The 19937-nt window shown below is 34.4% G+C and overlaps 1 non-coding gene and 1 pseudogene across 1 annotated transcript; one reads left to right on the top strand and one right to left on the bottom strand.

Moving 5' to 3' along the window:
• LOC140920447 (uncharacterized) overlaps positions 1-19937 on the bottom strand; it is a 70366-nt pseudogene that overhangs the window by 3844 nt on the left and 46585 nt on the right.
• Positions 15608-15681, top strand: TRNAI-AAU (transfer RNA isoleucine (anticodon AAU)). Its single transcript has one exon. It is a non-coding gene; the product is annotated as a tRNA-Ile (tRNA).

The raw sequence follows: 19937 nt of genomic DNA, 5'->3' as shown, positions 1-19937 counted from the left end.
AGCAATATTTTAAGCAAGGATCCACGTTCTTTAGGTAGTTGTAGACGTGATCCTTTTGTTTTCTTGTAATGGCTATTTAAGAGCCTTAGCTTCTCATGATTCAAATAAGAGTTTTTCCATTCATTGAAAGTATTCTATACTATCTGCTTTAACAATTGGTATCAGAGCTCCGAAAGGGGCCTGATAGTGTGAGAGTGTAAGTAAAATACAAAGAGATCAAGATGTCAATCTCAGAAAAGTTCGTGCAGCCATCCATTCCCAAGTTCGATGGTCATTATGATTTCTGGTCAATGACAATGGAGCATTTCCTCAGGAGCAAGAAAATGTGGAACTTGGTGGAAGAAGGAATCCCAGCACCGGCAATTGGAAATGCACCAGCAAGTGAGATACAAAGAAGGAGTGTGGAGGAGGCTAAACTCAAGGATCTGAAGGTGAAAAATTTTCTGTTTCAAGCCATTGACAGAGAAATTTTGGAGACAATCCTTGACAAGGGAACATCGAAAGCGATTTGGGATTCGATGAAACAGAAGTATCAAGGGTCCACGAAGGTGAGAAGAGCTCAGCTTCAAGCTTTGAGGAAATAATTTGAGTTACTAGCCATGAAAGAAGGAGAGAAAGTAGACAACGCCAAAATAAAAACTCTAACCGTGGTCAACAAAATGAAGGTAAATGGTATGGGTCTTACACAAAGCACAGTGGTCAGTAAGATACTTAGATCATTGACCTCCAAATTCAACTATGTTGTTTGTTCAATAGAGGAGTCCAATGATTTAAGTACCTTGAGCATCAATGAATTACATGGAAGTTTGCTTGTTCATGAACAAAGGATGCAGGGACATCAAGAAGAGGAACAATTGCTGAAAGTAACCTATGATGAGAGATCAGGCAGAGGAAGAGGTAGAAGCATGAATAGAGGAGGACGAGGTAGAGGACGAGGCAGACATGCTTTCAACAAGAGTACAGTTGAATGTTTCAAATGTCATAAATTAGGACACTTCCAATATGAGTGTCCTGATTGGGAGAAAAGGGCAAATTATGTAGAGTTGGATGAGGAGGAAGAACTTCTTTTGATGTCCTATGTTGAAGCCAACAATTCGAAGGAAGAGGCAGTATGGTTTCTTGATTCTGGTTGTTCAAACCATATGACTGGAAACAAACAATGGTTTGTGAAACTAGATGAACAATTCAGCCATTCAGTGAAACTTGGAAACAATCTCAGAATGCCAGTGAAAGGGAAGGGCAGCATCAGACTTGAAGTAGAAGGTGTAACTCAGGTAATATCAGAAGTTTATTATGTTCCTGAGTTAAAAAATAATTTATTGAGTATTGGTCAGTTGCAAGAGAAAGGTTTAGCTATCTTGATACAAAATGGAGAATGTCGAGTCTATCATCCTAGAAGGGGGCTAATCATGCACACACATATGACATCTAATAGAATGTTTGTGGTATTAGTTAATGTTGTACCACATGCATCATCTGCATGCCTAGGTGTGAGAAGTGATGATATTGGTGAATTGTGGCATAATAGATATGGTCACTTAAGTATCACAGGTCTGAACTTGTTGCAACGAAAGGAACTTGTTCAAGGACTTCCCAAGTTTAGAGTGTCAACCAATATATGTACAAGCTGCATGAAAGGGAAGCAACATCGGAAGATCATTCCAAAGAAAAGCAAGTGGAGAGCAACACAGCAACTACAACTCATACATTCAGACATCTGTGGACCTATAACTCCAAAGTCATACGGCAACAAACGGTATTTGCTAACCTTTATTGATGACTTCAGTCGTAAACTTTGGGTTTATTTTCTAAATGAGAAAAGTGAAGCTTTCGCAACTTTCAAAAAATTTAAAATTGTTGTGGAGAAGGAGTCTGGTCTTTCTATTTGTGGTTTAAGAACAGACAGAGGAGGCGAGTTCACCTCCAAAGAGTTCACAGAGTTTTGTAGACTTGAAGGCATTAAGAGGCAATTGACTACAGCTTACACCCCACAACAAAATGGGGTCGCCGAGCGCAAAAATCGTACTATTCTTAACATGGTGCGATGTGTGCTGGAAGAGAAGAAGATGCCCACTTCGTTCTGGCCAGAAGCTGTTAGGTGGACGTGTCACATCCTCAACCGAAGCCCAACTTCTGCTGTAAAGAACAAGACACCAGAAGAATGCTGGAGCGGAATCAAGCCTAATGTTGATTATTTTCGAGTGTTTGGATGCGTAGGAAATGTTCATGTACCAAATGCAAAGAGGTTGAAGTTGGATGCTAGAAGTCAAAAGTGTGTAATGATAGGATACAGTGAAGAGTCCAAAGGATACAAAATGTTTAATCCAATGACAAAGAAGGTGATAATTAGTGGAGATGTTGTGTTTGAGGAAGAGAAAAGCTGGGATTGGAAAAGGGCAGAAGAAGAAGCTAGAAATGACATTCTTGATTGGGGAGAAGTTGATGAAGACATATATGCCTCTAGTGATGACGAAAGTGAAGATGAGAGTTCACAAGAAGGAGGAGAATCTGGTCACAGTGGCACTTCGCAAGAAGAAGGAGAATCTGGTCATGACACTATAACATCCACACTGCCTGAAAGAAGAGTCACTCGGGCTCTAGATTATCTTCAAGATTATACAAGCGGAGAAGGACTCTCAGAAGAAGAAGAAGAGGTACAAAATTTAGCTTTATTTGTAGCTTCTGATGATCCTATTTTTTATGAAGAAGCAGTGAAAATGAAGAGATGGAGGGATGCAATGGATATAGAGATTGGTGCTATTGAAAAAAACGAAACTTGGCAGCTTGTTGATGCACCAGAGGGAGTCAAAATAATTGGAGTAAAGTGGGTCTATAAAACCAAATTGAATGAAAATGGTGAAATAGATAAGTGTAAAGCACGACTTGTGGCTAAGGGATATGCGCAGGAGAAGGGAGTAGACTACAATGAGGTCTTCGCTCCAGTTGCTAGATGGGATACAATCCGTACAGTGATAGCCTTGGCAGCAAGAAATGGATGGACACTTTTTCAACTTGACGTCAAAAGCGCATTTCTTCATGGTGAGCTGAATGAAGACGTTTACATTGCACAACCTCCAGGTTATGTGATCAATGGGAAAGAGAAGAAAGTCTACAAACTAAAGAAAGCGCTCTATGGTCTAAAGCAGGCACCAAGAGCATGGTTTAGCAGAATTGAAGGCTACTTTATTAAGGAGGGGTTTGAAAGAAGCAACTATGAACACACTCTGTTCATCAAAAGAGAAGAGAAGAACAAGATCCTAATTGTAAGTCTTTATGTTGATGATCTTGTTTTTACTAGCAATGATTCAATTATGATGAATAGGTTCAAAGAGTCTATGAAAAGGGAGTTTGAGATGACTGATCTTGGTAAGATGAAGTATTTCTTGGGAGTTGAAATACGGCAGAACTCTAATGGCATTCACATTTGTCAAAAGAAGTATGCTGAAGAAGTTCTAAAAAGGTTTGGGTTGGAGAACTGCAATGGAGTTAAGAATCCCATGGTTCCAGGAAGTAAACTGACAAAACAAGAAGATGGCAAGAAGGTAGATGCAACCTTATTCAAGCAAATGGTGGGAAGCTTGATGTACATGACAGTCACAAGACCTGATTTAGCTTATAGTGTGTGTCTGGTGAGTCGTTTCATGGCCAACCCTATGGAGGCTCACATGATGGCAGTCAAGAGAATTCTCAGATACATTAGAGCTACTACTGAATTTGGAGTTTTCTACAAAAAGGGATGTGAAGATGAGATACTAGCTTATACAGACAGTGACTATGCAGGGGATTTGGACGATCGAAAAAGCACTTCTGGGTATGTCTTCATGCTAAGTGGAGGAGCAGTGGCGTGGTCATCTAAAAAACAACCAGTGGTGACACTTTCAACCACCGAAGCAGAGTATGTGGCAGCGGCTGCTTGTGCATGTCAATGCATTTGGTTGCAACAGATACTTAAGCAGATTGGAGGTACTCAAAGCAAAAGTGTCAAGGTTCTGTGTGATAATTCTTCTACAATACAACTTGCAAAAAATCCAGTTTTCCATGGTAGAAGTAAACACATTGATGTGAGGTTCCATTTCTTAAGAAATCTCACAAAGGATGAAGTGATTGATATGGAACATTGTGGCACAAGTGAGCAGTTGGCTGACATTATGACTAAGCCTATGAGGTTGGAGCTGTTTGAAAGATTCAGAGAAGCACTTGGTGTGAAGCCAGCTGAGGTGATAAACTGAAATGCTTATGGCAGAATTCAGTTTAGAGGGGCAATTGTTAGACTGTTGATGATGATGTCAGCAGTCTTTATTGTTTTAGTCTTTATTTCATTAATAAGTATCCTAATTAATAGGACAGTGCTGTTAGTTTTTTGTTCTGTTTTGGTAGACCTATTCTTTAGCAATATTTTAAGCAAGGATCCACGTTCTTTAGGTAGTTGTAGACGTGATCCTTTTGTTTTCTTGTAATGGCTATTTAAGAGCCTTAGCTTCTCATGATTCAAATAAGAGTTTTTCCATTCGTTGAAAATATTCTATACTATCTGCTTTGACAATTTGATAGTCTTTTAATTTTGTTATTACGACAAAGATTGAGAAAACGCAGGTGCTCTAATTTTGCAATTGAATTTAGCATAGATTCAAATGAAGAAGCACTTAAATCTAAATAACGCAAGTATTTGCATCTAAATACCTATGTATCCAAAACACTTTCACTTTCAAGACCAACTCCAAGAACGAGAAATAGTATACTTCTCACAATTCTGGACTTGGGGAGCAAAACATGGTCTAGTGATTCATTTTCAAAAATTGATAAATGTCTTATTTGTTGAGATATATTCCGAGTATGCGAGTCTACTACTTCAAAGTCCTTTCTTTCAACATAAAATGCAATGTATCAAATCATGTACTTTGAATGCGCAAAAGGAGCCACAACCATCAAAATCTTGAATAAATGATCTTCAATGAAACTCGTCAATATATTTTCCTGCAATACTCTCTAATTTTTCTCTTCCATTTAGGGACTGAACTAATCCAAGGGCTATCCAAATTTTACACATTACATAACTATCAAAGATATGATCTTTGGGATAAAGGGAAAAATAAGCAAAACATTGTCTTAGATGGGATGGCATCTGAGCATGACTTAATTTTAGTGTAGGTAAAATGTCATCTTTCTTTTGTTCTAAATTCTATATCTCAGAGTCCATAACATATTCCCACTTACTTAAATCAAAGTTTGAGAATAGGGAACTTCCTAATGTTCTCACAGCTAGGGGCACCCCTTGACATTTTTTTACAATTTCTTTTTCGATCTCTAGATTTGGATATTTCTTTTCTTCACCTTCCTTGAATGCCCATTTGACAAATAGAGATAAACAATCCTTTTGAGAAAGATCTTCCAAAGAATATGTAGGAACATTACTCATCATCGAAGCAATTGAGTTACTACGTATTCTCACCATAATTTTGCTTCCTGGTGCGCCAACTTTTATGTTAGAACAAGTTGTATATTTGAGGAATTGAAATTGAGAAGAAAAGAGAAGCAAAACTGAAAGTTTAGAAAACAAAGATTGATTATCAATCTTGACAGTCTGGAGAATGATCAATCAAGCATTACAAATTGTTCTTGGTTTTGAAGGCTTTTATAGAAGCAGTTTTCTACTAAATCAGTTTCAACAAACTTAACAAACTTCTAACTATAATCTAACTAACTTCTAACCATATTCTAACTAACTAATTACAAATCAATTTGAATTACATTTAACATGCTCCCTAATTCAAAATGATTCAATTTGTTGTTAATCCAAGTTTGTTCCTCATCTCTTGGAACTTCACTCTCTGCAAGCTTTTGGTTAAGATGTCAGCCTTTTGATCATTTATATTGCAGTGTTTCAGCTTTATCTTGACCTTCATTACTTGATCCCTTAGGAAATGGAATCTCGTTTCTATGTGCTTGCTCATTCCATGAACACTTGACACATACAACACATCACATATGAAAGATTGTTTGCCATCCTTTCTTTGAATCAAGATCTTGCCAACTCCTTCAGATGTTACTGTACTGTTGTCTGCAAATCTAATTTCCCTTTTCACCTTCTCATCAATACTTGCAAACCAATCATTATGGCCAATCATGTGATTCGAGCACCCTGTGTCAAGATACCACAATCCTGGACAATCATCCACCATGCTTGAAGAAGCCATTAGTAACACTTCATCTGAGTCAGAATTGTCTGCCTGGGTCAGTTAAGCTTCACCATAATCTCTTTGTACTTTCTTGGATCTGCATTCATCTGCAAAATGCCCATATTTTTGACAATTATAACATTGGATCCTCCTTTGGTCAAACTTCTTGCCAAATGGTTTCTTGCTTTTATTATCACTATTTTGCTGACTTCTTGAACCTCCAGCCTCCTCATCTTGATCCCATTTTGAATTTCCCATCCACTTCTTGTTTTTTACTCCATCTTGATTGGACTTCTTGCTGATTTGAGCTTGCAGTGCCTGTGTTTGAGTGTGTGCCTTATCTCTTTCTTTTACCCTTAACTCATGAGCTTCTAGGGAGCTTTGCAGATCTTCCAAATTCATTGTATCAAGATTATTTGATTCTTCAATTGACACCACTCAGTGATCATATCTTTGTGTTAGTGTCCTCAGAATCTTTTCAATGATCACCACCTCAGTCATCACTTCTCCATTGGCTTTCATCGGATTAGTGATTGTCTGCACTTGATTGATATAGTCAGTCACATTCTCATTAACTCATACTTTCTTCTTAGCATTTGAAGTTTGATCTTCTTGGTTTTTTCACCACCCGTGTAATACTTCACCAAGATATCCCATGCATCTTTTGATGTAGATATTTTTTGAGATCCTTTCAAAATTGTTTGAATCCATACTTTGTTGGATGTAAAACAATGCCTTGCAATCTCTTTTCTTGCAATCTTTGAAAGTTGTTTGTTGTCTTTCTATTGGATTCGCACCAAGTTGTTCATAACCATCTTGAACAACCTCAAACACTTCATGAGCTCCCAACAACGATCTCATTGATGCATTCCATCTCTCCTAGTTCTTCCCATCCAGAATTGACAGATTCGATGGAAACCCTCCTCCATTCATGTCTTCTTTCTTTTCTTTAACTCACACTTGTGTTTCCCAATTTTTGATTCCCCCTCACACTTGCACTCGTGTTTCCCAAGAATTATAACCCAAACTCTTGATGCCAATTATTAGAGCAGGTTGTATATTTGAGTGGAATTGAAATTGAGAAGAAAAGAGAAGAAAAACAGAAAGTTTAGAAAACAAAGATTGATTATCAGTCTTGATAGTTTGGAGAATGATCAGTCAAGCATTACAGATTGTTGTTGGTTTTGAAGGCTTTTATAGAAGTAGTTTTCTATTGAATCAGTTACAATAAACTTAACTAACTTCTAACTATATTCTAACTAACTTTTAACCATATTCGAACTAACTAATTACAAATCAATTTGAATTACATTTAACATTTTATCATATCTTTCAACTCAATCCACTGCAAACGCCATCTAACATGAGTAAAAACTTTTGAGCATAAAATTCTTGTCTTAGTCGACTTACTAGTTGTACAATATATAAGTTGTTGATGTTTTCTAGGTGAGCAAGACCCCTTGATGGAGCTGAAGCAGAAAATAAAGCATTGGCAGAGTTGATGATTTTAATGATTACTTTCCTGATGTCAAAATCATTAGAGACACACACCCATGTCTTCAATTGGAAAATTCCCTACATCCTCTTGTTGTTGAACACCAACTTTCCAAGTGTTGTCTTCCCCAAACCTCAAATTCCCACTATAGGAATAACACATACTTTTGTCACCATCACCACCACCTTGAGGATGTGATTGAATCAAAAGCTCTCTTCCTATTACACCTGATGCATCAACAACATGATAAGTCATTTCTCTCATGTGCATAACAAGTCCTGGTTTGACATCGATTGTTGTACTTTCAGACATACTTGTTTCTTTATATAAATGGAGTCAATTTTGGTGAGTAGTCAAAGTCTTCTTTACTTTTTTTTAGCTAATTACTTCAATAAACTAAAAGCCATATTGGATTCATTTAGTACCTCTAAATTGGCTGTACAAAAGGGTCATTAAATTCAAAATACAATTTCACTTTTGAGGAATTCATTTTTTTTACACTTTTTTCTTTCTTTCTTTCTTGGATTAGCTTTATATCCTCTAGTTGTTTTCTTTCTTTCTTTTTTTTTTTAAAGAATTTTTTAGCTTCATAAAAAAAATCTAAAATTAGAAGGTTGTAGAAATTACCTTAATGCTTTAGTTATGATATTGCTTAATAAGTTTTTTAAGAGATATTATTATATTGAATTGTTTTTTCTAAGAATTGGTAACATTTGAGAGAAAACCTAGAGAAGAAAAATGATCTCATTGATTGAATGAATGAGACTATACATCATCACTATTATATAGGTGCATGAAATAACAAATGATCCTAACTGAATGTGAAACCACATCAACAACTAGTAAAACAAAAATGACTAATTAATTGCTACGTAACTGCTATCAGTACTCTTATCATCACCCATGCTCAATATATTTATAAAGCAGAGAAGTTTTTGTAATGGTGTGCTAAAAGTTAGAAACATTGTTGTTTTCCTTCCAATATATCATCTTCATATTATTCTTCATGTTCCTTTTATAAAACTTACAAATTGGAAATTAGACAAGTATGGAAACCGAAACAAATTTCTCCTTTGCTCCACCCATTTTTGACGGTGAAAACTATCATGCTTGGGCTGTCAAGATGTCAACTTATCTTGAAGCCTTGGACCTTTGGGATACTGTAGAAGAAAAATATGAAGTGCAACCATTGCCTGCAAATCCAACTATGGCTTAGATGGAGAATCACAAAGAAAGTGTTAAATGAAGAGACATGTTGAATAAATTGTGTGATTCAACTACACAACGAAAGTTCTTTATATAGACTATGAGTATTAAACAAAAACATAATGGCAGAAATACTTACACACAAGAGTACTTACAAACAAGAATACTTATATACTATCTATTTTATTTAGTATACTAATAAAATATTTTAACACTCCCCCTCAAGCTGGAGAGTATAAATCAAATGTACTCAGCTTGTTACATATATAACTAATTCTAGGACCTCACAATGAATTTGTAAAAACATCTATCAAATGATCATTGGAATTGACAAAGCTAGTGGTGATGTCGTCCGATTCGATCTTTTCTCTAACAAAATGGCAGTGTATCTCAATATGCTTGGTCCTTTCATGAAAAATAGGATTTGAGGCAATGTGCAATGCAACATGATTATCACATATTAGTGTCATTGGGATGACCTCTTCAAATTAAAGTTCTTTCAGTAACTATTTCAACCGGATGAGCTCACATATTACTAGTGCCATGAGCCTGTATTATGCCTCAGCGCTAGATTTTGCAACAATATTTTATTTCTTGCTCTTTCAAGATATTAAATTTCCTCCGAAAAATATACAATACCCGGAAGTGGATCGTCTATCAATGGGTGAGCTTGCTTAATCGACATATGAGTAACAACCTATCTGAGTATGTCCTCTATCTTTACAAATGAGACCTTTTCCAGGTGCACTTTTGATGTATTTAAGAATTCGGATTACAACATCCATATGTTATCGGCAAGGAGAATTTAAGAACTAGCTTACCACACTAACATCGAAGGAAATGTCAGGACGGGTGATTGTGAGATAGAGGCTCCCCCTAATTAGGTAGGAGTTTGACATTTGGATCCGTAAGTGTATCAAATGGCTTGACATTTAATAGACATGTTTCTTCAAGAATATCCATAACATATTTTCTTTGTGAAATTACAAGGCCATCTTTGTATTGGGCTACCTCAATAACCAAAAGTTAACGGAGTTTACCTAGGTCTTTAGTCTGAAATTGATTTAAAGATGTTGTTTCAATTGGAGTATTCCTTGCTGATCACTACTAGTTATAACAATGTCATCCACATAAACAATAAGATAGATGCACCCTTGGGCTAATTGACGATAAAATACAAAGTGATCGACTTCACTATGAATCATACCAAACTCTTGTACTACCAAGCTGAATCTACCAAACCAAGCTCTAGGAGGCTGTTTAAGACCATTAATGGACCTATGTAACCGAAAAATCATGGTGGAAGACTCCCCCTGAGCAACAAATCCTGATGGTTGCTTAATATAAACTTCCTATTCAAGATCACTGTACAAAAAGGCATTTTAATGTCAATTTGATGGCGAGACCAATGTCGAATTGCTGCAATGGAGAAAAACAACCTGACATATGCCATTTTGGCAACAGGTGAGAAGGTATCGCTGTAATCCAATCCAAAAATTTGAGTATATCCCTTGGTAACCGAACAAACCTTAAATCGATCAATCTTACCATTAGGGCCAACCTTCATCGTATAGAGCCAATGAAAACCGACTAAAGACTTCCCATGAGGTAAACGAACCAGTTCCCAAGTACAATTGTTTTGTGGAGCACACATCTCATCAAGCAGAAAAGGACTATATTTTAGCCCAAATTTTAATTATAAAATACACTTCAGAATTAAACAAGGACTATATTTTAGCCCAAATTTTAACTATAAATAGATACTTAAGGCTGAAGAAGACAATCATTAAAAAGCAGAAAAGAGTAGTCTTAGAGTTCAAAGAGAGAAACACTTATTCAAGTTAGAAATATTTTTGAGTGTTATTTGCTTAGAGTGTGAGAGTTATTATTATTATCAGCTTTGTTAGAAGCTACTACTCAAGTTCCAATATTTTGTGGCCAACCCAATAGTTGTTTAGTTCCTTCTTCAATCTGGGGTTGACAGGTTGTTAGGAGAAGACTTAGCTTGTAGGGTCAAGGTGGTTAGTTCCTCAAAAGTCTGGGTTGTTAGACTGTTTGGGAAGACTGACTTGGAGGATCAAGTGCTTTGTAATTCAAGGTAGTTGAATTAGTGGATTAAAGCCTTCTGAATGAGGGGACTAGATGTAGCCAAGTTAGTGGTGAACTAAGATAAATTTATGTGTCAAATTATTTATGTTTTCATTGTTTGCTACCTCTAAATACGATTGCTTCTTATCCAAGTAAGTCACCAAAATCAAACTAGTTTATTTATTTATAAATTATCAAAAAGTTATCAACTTTATCAAACACAATTCAACTTTATCAAAAAGTTATAAATTATCAAAAAGTTATCAAACTTTATCAAATTTATTTATTTCTGAATCTAATCTGAGCAATACATCTAGATTGATTGTATTCGTATTTTTTTTTAGATTGAGTTTTTAAATTCTGTAGATTGATTATGTTCGTATTTTGTTCAGATTGAGTTTGTAAATTCTTCAGATTGATTTCATTCCTATTTTATTGTAGAAAAATATTGATCAAATCTTCTTCAAATTTTGATCATATCTTCTTTTCAACTTGATCTAAGATTTTCTTAAATTATAAATCTGAATTAAATCTTATTTTAAATTTTCGTTTATAAATTTGAATAAAATCTTATTTTAGATTTTATTCAATTATGAATCTGAATCAAATCTTATTTTAGATTTTCTTCAATTATAAATGCAAATCAAATTTTATTTTAGATTTTCTTCAAAAACACGAATCTTCTTTCATACTCTTTGAAGTCAAATATATTATTCTCATAAAATAATTTTGTAATAGGCTTACACCACATAACTAAAATTATTACAATTCAAATTAAACACAAATCAAACTAAAAATTATTATACAATCTTGACTTGAAATATTTTTTGTTTTTCGTCCTAATTATTTCATTTTAGATTCTCATCACGTATAAAGTGCAAGTTAATTTTTTTTTTAAACATATTAAAAGTCAAAATGATACAGTACACGTAACACCCATTTTATAGTCAATTTGCACAGCACTGAGTAATTTAATTTTCTTTCTATTTTTCTCGTAGGTTTAGCTTATATGCCCTAGATTTTTCGTTGTATTGTTTTTCTATTAACACAATTCTTACTTCTTAGCCTAAAAAAAAATCACTACTTTCACATGGTTCTTTCCAATGACCAAATGACACCATCTAGTAAGTCAGTTGATCTTGCGGTCAACATATCTTGTCAAAGGAAAGTGTTGATCTTCCATGTAAAGTAACGAGTTTTGAGTTTGATTGATGGAAAAGGAAACTGTTGTTTTTAGTAAAAAAAGAAAAGAAAAGAATTTCAATGAAAAGTTGAAGAACAAAAAGTGGGAAACTTTGATTTTGTTTCTTCAATAGTCCTAGAAATGGGCTGCTCATGACATACATTACCATTTTATTGAGAAACTTTATATATTATCATGTCTTAGATTTTGCATGCATGTAGGTTTGATTGTTTGAAAGCAAATCTAGAAACTTTCTAGGTACAAAAACTTCAGTTCACTAATTTTTTTAAATTAATAATTACGAATAATTTAGCAAAATAAATTTTATAGTGTTTTTGGATATGTTACATCACAATAATTATAGTAATTTTTCTATTTCCTTTTCGTGCTCTAAAAACTAAGGGACTTCATAACTGTAAAGTTGTAAACTAAAGTATATAATTTCTTACAACTTGATAAAATTGAGTTTTTGAAAAAACTAGTTAGAATTGATGTCAATATAGAAAATAATTAATGAAAAATCGTCCAAATAGAGAGCTATTAGAATTGATATCGATCAATCAAGTTGTTTGATTTACTTGAACTGATATATGATTTCAAACATAATATTCTCTCGGTGGGAGTTAAAATTATAAAAATAGACTTTGTCTCAATGATGACCCTAGCTGAATTTCATGTAAATCAGTTCAGTAGTAGAAACATTCGTTTACCCATAAGAGGTACATGAAGAGGTATAAAAATACTTATGAACCTCAAAAGTTTGATTGTACTAAGCTAAAAGGCTGTGAAGACTTGAACACATTTAGGTTGACTATATGGTGTTTAGTAAAGTTGTGATTCTAATGGCTAGAGCTTGGAGAGGCTAAAAAAGAATACTCAAAGCCTAAATACACAGTATAATAATAATCGTATGCTATTGTAGAAATAGCGGATTAAGTCCTCGACTTTACTGATGCAAAATATCTCTGTAAGGAGAGGATTAGATGTAGAAACTGTCTCTAACTGTATTTTCCAGTGTGTAGATTAAGTTAGAAGGCAAATATTTATAATGACGACTATCTATTTTAAGGTAGCATAAATTATGAGTAAGTTAGAGATAATTATCTAAGTTTTTTTAACAAAGAGAACATTATCACCTGTGGTTCGAGTCAAAGAATTAAAAAACAAAGGATATACAAGTCAAGGTATGACCCTTTAAGTAAAGTAGTATCTAAGTTTTTCTAACAAAGAGAACATTATCACCTAAGTTTTTTTTATCTTTGCATGTAAAGTAATGAGTTTTGAGTTTGATTAATGGAAAAGGAAACTGTTGTTTTTAGTAAAAATAACAATTTCAATGAAAAATTGAAGGACAAAAAGTGGGAAACTTTGATTTTTTTCAATAAACCTAGAAAAGTGGACATTTTCATTTTTGTTGTTGTTGAAGTCATCTCAAATTTGATTCAATTGGCCTTTACTAATATTATGTCCATGTCTGGAAAAAGCTAAGATGAGTTTTGCACGAAATAAACAATTTTCAACTTTATGTATAATTATGATATATTTTAAAAATAAGTAATTAAAGGTGAGAGATGATTTGTTTTAAATTTTTGGAAATATTGAGTTCTTGTACGATCCAATTGAAATCAATGTCATGCTATGCAAAAAACCCTAATTGAATAATTTTATTTAGGAAATTAAAATTATTCTATTAAAGATTACCAAATATAAAATATCTTAAAATGTTTATTTTTATATAGGTCAAGTTAAGTAAATTAGAAGTTTGATCCAAAAATACAACAGTTCCATTTGTAGGACATGAAACCATGTGATTTGGTTTACAATGATCCAGAGATATAGAATTCTTAGCTTGCATCAAACTTTAATTTTTAAAATTAGCGAGGGGATTGAAATTGTGTTTTCCGTTTTCAAAACTATTTTACTTTTCTTACAATTTTTTTCCTTTATCACAACATTCAACTTACTATTAAAGAAGGTTTAGAAGAAGTAAGATTGAATCATAAAGAACTAAGATCTGATAATTAAAAAAGGAATAAAGGAAACACAAATGTTTTATACTAGTTCACAATAAACTAGTGCTACCTCTAGTCCTCCCCTTACAGAGAGATTTTGCCTCAGTATAGTCGAGTGCTAAATTCACAATTTCCATAAGTAGTTGTACAAGTATTCTTTACTTTGACTCTTTAGGCTTTGAGAATTTTTCTATAGCCTCTCCAGACTGTCATTCCCAGAACCTTTCTTCAACATTCTGGCATCATGTCGATGAGATTCCTAAAGGTCGTTGTACCTTTTTCAAGTACCACTTTGAGGATTTGAGGGTTATGCCACTATCGGGTTAATTTACATTGGTTCTAGTTTGTGTCAGAATTGACACAATGTTTTTGTTAGGATTCTAGCTCTCCTTGAGAGGATGCTACATTTTTAATCCTATATCATTGCAAGTGTGTGAAAATACTTTAACTGATATACATCAACTTTAATAACTCTCTACGAGAGGATAATTCCCCAATTCTTTTGGTTTGATATGTTCTTGACTTTTTTAGATTTTCTTTTTTTAGCACATAACCTTTTTTGTTTTCTCTTATGCGTTCTCTTTCTCGCACAATAAAGGACTGAAAGAGTTCTTCTTAAATACAGAGAAGAAATATCCATTGAGAATGTTATCGTTGGATATCATTAATCACTATTCAAGGCATATCAATATTTAATGAGTATTCATATTTATCTCCGTATTTTGGTATCAAATATTAAAGAATTTTAGAGACATAGAAGATTTAGATAGTTCATTAGAGGATGTGAAGTTGCTTTGTCTTTTAGAGAGTTGACTTTTTAGAGGATACATAAAAGTTCAGAGTCAGATAATCTGACGCTTGATATGATTATCTGAGATATAGATAGTAACTTGCTTGTGATGCTCATTAGAGACAAAGGTGGAAGAATTCTTGTCACACTTGTTAATAGGTCGTCAAAAGCAAAGACAGATTAATAAAATCCATGTTGAGTTCATAAGAAGTAAACGAGGTACTATGTTGCTCACATCTCAACGTCAACTAAAGCTTGCGACAACAAAAACGCATGTCACCAAAGTTACACTGTAGCTGAAGTGAAGTCTTGGTTTCTTTTGCCTTTGCCTAGTCATTAAAGGATATACCATATAATGCATAACATGCTTTGCTACGCTTGTTTCCACAATATATATATTTTTTGCTTTATTAGAAGATTTCTAATATACTTGTAATATAAGCTACTTTAACATAATTCTTGCTTTTAATATGCACAAATAACATATATAGTTAGGGGATAATTCTTCATTATTTGTTATCATCAAAACATCAACCAGATGATTGTATTTTAAAATATTTTTTGCACTAACACTCATCTCCAATCAAATGATTAACATATTGTTAACTATATTTTTAATTATATAAATAACGTTTAAAATAAAATACTAAGCATTAAGGCCCATTAGCTCAGTTGGTTAGAGCATCGTGCTAATAACGCGAAGGTCGCATGTTCGAGACCTGCATGGGCCATTTTTTTTTGTGGAAACTATTGTTGTTGTTTTTATTTTTTTATCAAAATTTTTTACATTAGACATTTTAAACTAGCAAAATTTTCCACCTTTCTAAAGAAGTCAAATATATTTATCGATATATTTGTATAAAATGTTGAGGTTTGCTTGCTTATGTGTTATTATTTAGTCTGTGAGCGACGACACATTTGTGATTTACGTCTCTTTGCAGCGGGTTACATTTTCTAGAATCATGTGTGTAACAGTCCGCTTTTTTTAAAACAAAAATCGAATTTCAAATATCAGAAATTAAGAAAGCAATACTTTTGGATAAATATTTAAGTCGTAACACAACGACAAAAGTCAACAATATTTACAAGCAGCGGAAATAGTTTTTGAAACAAAAATCCAAAGTATTTAACCAACAAAAATACATCGAGGCTGTGAGACCTATCAGACATAGCTCATACCCCTGGGGTATTCTCGGCAGACACCCGTACAAAAGCACTACCCCAAGAATTTTAATTTCCCCACGCCGCATCAAAAGTGGTACAAGGACCCATCAAAATAAAAGTCAAGCTGACAATATGAGGTATATGTACAGTCTTCCAAATTGAAATAAATACATCCAATAAAGAAAGACATCTAGCCCCTATACAACCATCTAATCTGATCATGCTACAAAAAAACTATACAACCCGGGTGATCTCCACGCTCCCCGCAAAATCCTCCTGACACAGCTTCAGTCAGGTATGTCTAACTAGCTTTCCATCTCCAGGGTACTAACTGGTAGGATGATCCTGGTTCTCATTTGAGGGCAAAGCCCAGATTTCCACAATAATTGTAAAGGTCACCAACCGAAATTAACAAATATCACTTAGCATTTAAATTTTAAATGCACAAAATAACCTTTCATCTTAGCATACTCCTTGAAAGGGTTTTCATATGTCAAACATGCATAAACAAGGTGAAAAATAAAGTTTTTGACAAAACTGCACTGTGGTATTCGAATACAGGATCCTTGTATTCAAATATAGTGATATGGATTTGAGTGTTTTCATATGATTTGAAGGATCTATCCAAGTGATAATTTCAAATAAAGTACCAAATAAGAATGGAGAACACAAAAGAAGAAAATATGAAGAAGTAATGAAATGATAGAAATCGCCACACTCCACAACAAGGAATGATAAGATCAAGGTAGAATCGCCACAAGAGTAGGAGGCTCTTGATAAGATCCAAATTTGGTTCAAAGAAGAACCCTAGAGAGCATTTCTCTAATCTCACACTAAGTGTTTCTTTTTCTTTCAAAAATAAGTCCCCTATGTCTTACAATAAAAAGACATATATAACCTAACACAAAATAACATGGTGCCTAAGCTACCAAATATTTAGGCACACACAAGTCAACATAATTCCTAATTATAAGGTATGATTATTACATCCCAAAATTAAAATTAAGTCTTAAGATATTTCTATGACCATAAGATTAATATAATGTGGATTAATCTTTTCATATGTCTTAAGACTAAGGAAATTAATAATTTGTTTCTCTAATTGTTCTTTTAGCTTCCTAGTCTTCCCTCTAGTCAATGGTCCCGCTCCTAGTTCTCGAAGCTCATTAACCTTCATGTAGAGTTGGTCCACATCATTCCCTCCCTCTTCAAGAGAATTTGTCCTCAAATTCAGCTCCTCATCAATTGTTTCACCTACATCACAAGGAGACAAGTCACTAACATTAAATGTAGCACTAACTGGATACTCACCAGGAAGGTTTATCTTGTATGCATTATCATGTATCCGCTCCAACACCTTGAAGGGGCCATCACCCCTTGGTTGAAGCTTGGATTTCCTTAAAGAGGGAAACCTCTCCATCCTTAAGTGAACCCAAATCCAATCACCGGGTTCAAAGACCATTCTCTTTCGAGTTTTGTTGGCATTCTTTGCATAGTGTTCCATTTTTGTCTCAATATTGGTCTTTACTTTAGCATGTAGGTCCTTGACATACTTGACTTTTTCTCCAGCATCCCTATGCAAAACATCATCACTAAGAGGTAAAGGAAGCAAATCAAGTGGAGTTAGTGGGTTAAAACCATACGCAACCTCAAATGGAGAAAATGATGTTGTCCCATGTGGAACTCTATTATATGCAAATTCAATAAATGGCAAACACTCTTCCCAAGCCTTTGGATTTGCATGCAAAAATGTTCTAAGCATGGTGCCAATAGTTCTATTGACCACTTCGGTTTGTCCATCCGTTTGAGGATGACAAGTAGTGGAAAATAATAACTTTGTACCTAGTTTAGCCCACAAAGTTTTCCAAAAGTGACTCAAGAATTTAGTATCCCTATCCGAAACAATGGATTTAGGTATACCATGCAATTTTACAACCTCTTTGAAAAACAAGTTTGCAATATGACTTGCATCATCAACTTTATGACAAGGAATGAAATGTGCCATCTTAGAAAAGCGATCTACAACAACAAAAATGCTATCACGACCACTTTTGTTCTTGGGGAGCCCTAACACAAAATCCATGGACAAATCAACCCAAGGAGATGAAGGAATAGGAAGAGGGGTATACAAACCATGAGACATTCTTTTAGATTTAGCCTTCTTACAAACTATGCACCTAGAACAAATTAAATGCACATCATGCTTCATTGTAGGCCAATAAAAATGTTCATGCAACATGTCAAGAGTCTTATGTTCCCCAAAATGACCCATTAAACCACCCTCATGCACCTCTCACGAGCAATTCTCTTAATGAACACTTAGGAATGCATAGTCTAGTGCCCTTGAACAAATAACCATCATGTCTATAATAAGAGTCATGTGCCATAAGTTCACAATCATGAAAAAGAGAAGCAAAATCAACATTTAAGGCATACAAATTTCTAATATTATCAAAACCAAGAAGCCTAGTTTGAAGAGTGGAGATTAGTGAGTACCGCCTTGAAAGTGCATCGGCTACCACATTAGCTTTCCCTTTCTTGTGTTTGATGACATATGGAAATTGTTCTAAGAATTCAACCCATTTTGCGTGTCTCTTATTTAGCTTACCTTGCCCTTTTAGATACTTTAAGGATTCATGATCACTATGTATCACAAATTCCTTAGGAAACAAATAATGTTGCCAAGTATGCAATGCTCTAACTAAAGCGTATAGTTCCTTATCATAAGTGTAATAGTTCAAGTGTGCTCCACTCAATTTCTCACTAAAATATGCAATTGGATGACCTTCTTGTAGTAAAACAGCCCCTATTCCAATATTAGATGCATCACATTCAATTTCAAAAGTTTTTGCATAGTTAGGCAAGGCCAAGATAGGTGCATGCATCAATTTTTCCTTTAAATTAGTAAATGCATCTTCTTGATCTTGTCCCCACTTAAATGCAACATTTTTCTTAACAATCTCATTCAAAGGAGCGGCCAAAGTACTAAAATTAGGCATAAAACGCCTATAGAAGCTAGCAAGACCATGAAAACTCCTAACCTCGTTCATGCTTTTAGGTGTTGGCCAATCCCTTATAGCCTTAATCTTTTCTTCATCTACTTTAACACCTTGTGCACTTACTACAAATCCTAAGAAAGTAACCTCACTTTGGCAAAAAAATGCACTTTTCTAGGTTAGCAAACAACTTCTCTTCTCTTAGGACTTGTAAAACACTCTTGAGATGCTCAATATGATCATGCATGTTCAAGCTATACACAATAATATCATGAAAGTACTAGGGGCATTAGTTAGGCCAAATGGCATAACTAACCATTCATAAAGGCCAAACTTGGTTTTAAAAGCCGTTTTCCATTCATCGCCCTCTCTAATCCGAATTTGATGATAACCACTTTTTAAGTCAATTTTGGAAAATACACATGCACCATGCAATTCATCTAACATATCATCAAGTCTAGGTATAAGATGTCTATATTTGATGGTAACGTTATTAATAGCACGACAATCGGTGCACATGCGCCATGTGCCATCTTTCTTTGGTACTAAGATTACCGGCATGGCACAAGGACTAAGTCTCTCTTGAACCCAACCATTTTCCAAAAGTCTGTGGACTTGTGTTTCAATTTCTTTAGTTTGTTCCGGATTACTTCTATAAGGAGGCCTATTAGGCAAAGAAGCACTAGGAATCAAATCAATGTGGTGCTCTATGCCTCTAAGAGGAGGAAGGCCATGAGGAAGTTCTTTAGGGAACACATCATCAAACTCTTTTAAAAGACAATTTAATGAAGGAGGAATATCATCATGTGACGTAGACAAACATAAAT

This window comes from Cicer arietinum, chromosome 5, assembly GCF_000331145.2.
Source record: "Cicer arietinum cultivar CDC Frontier isolate Library 1 chromosome 5, Cicar.CDCFrontier_v2.0, whole genome shotgun sequence".
In the NCBI taxonomy this organism is placed as follows: domain Eukaryota; kingdom Viridiplantae; phylum Streptophyta; class Magnoliopsida; order Fabales; family Fabaceae; genus Cicer; species Cicer arietinum.
Note: the sequence above shows the minus strand (reverse complement) of the source record. Positions and strands in the feature narration are given on the sequence as shown.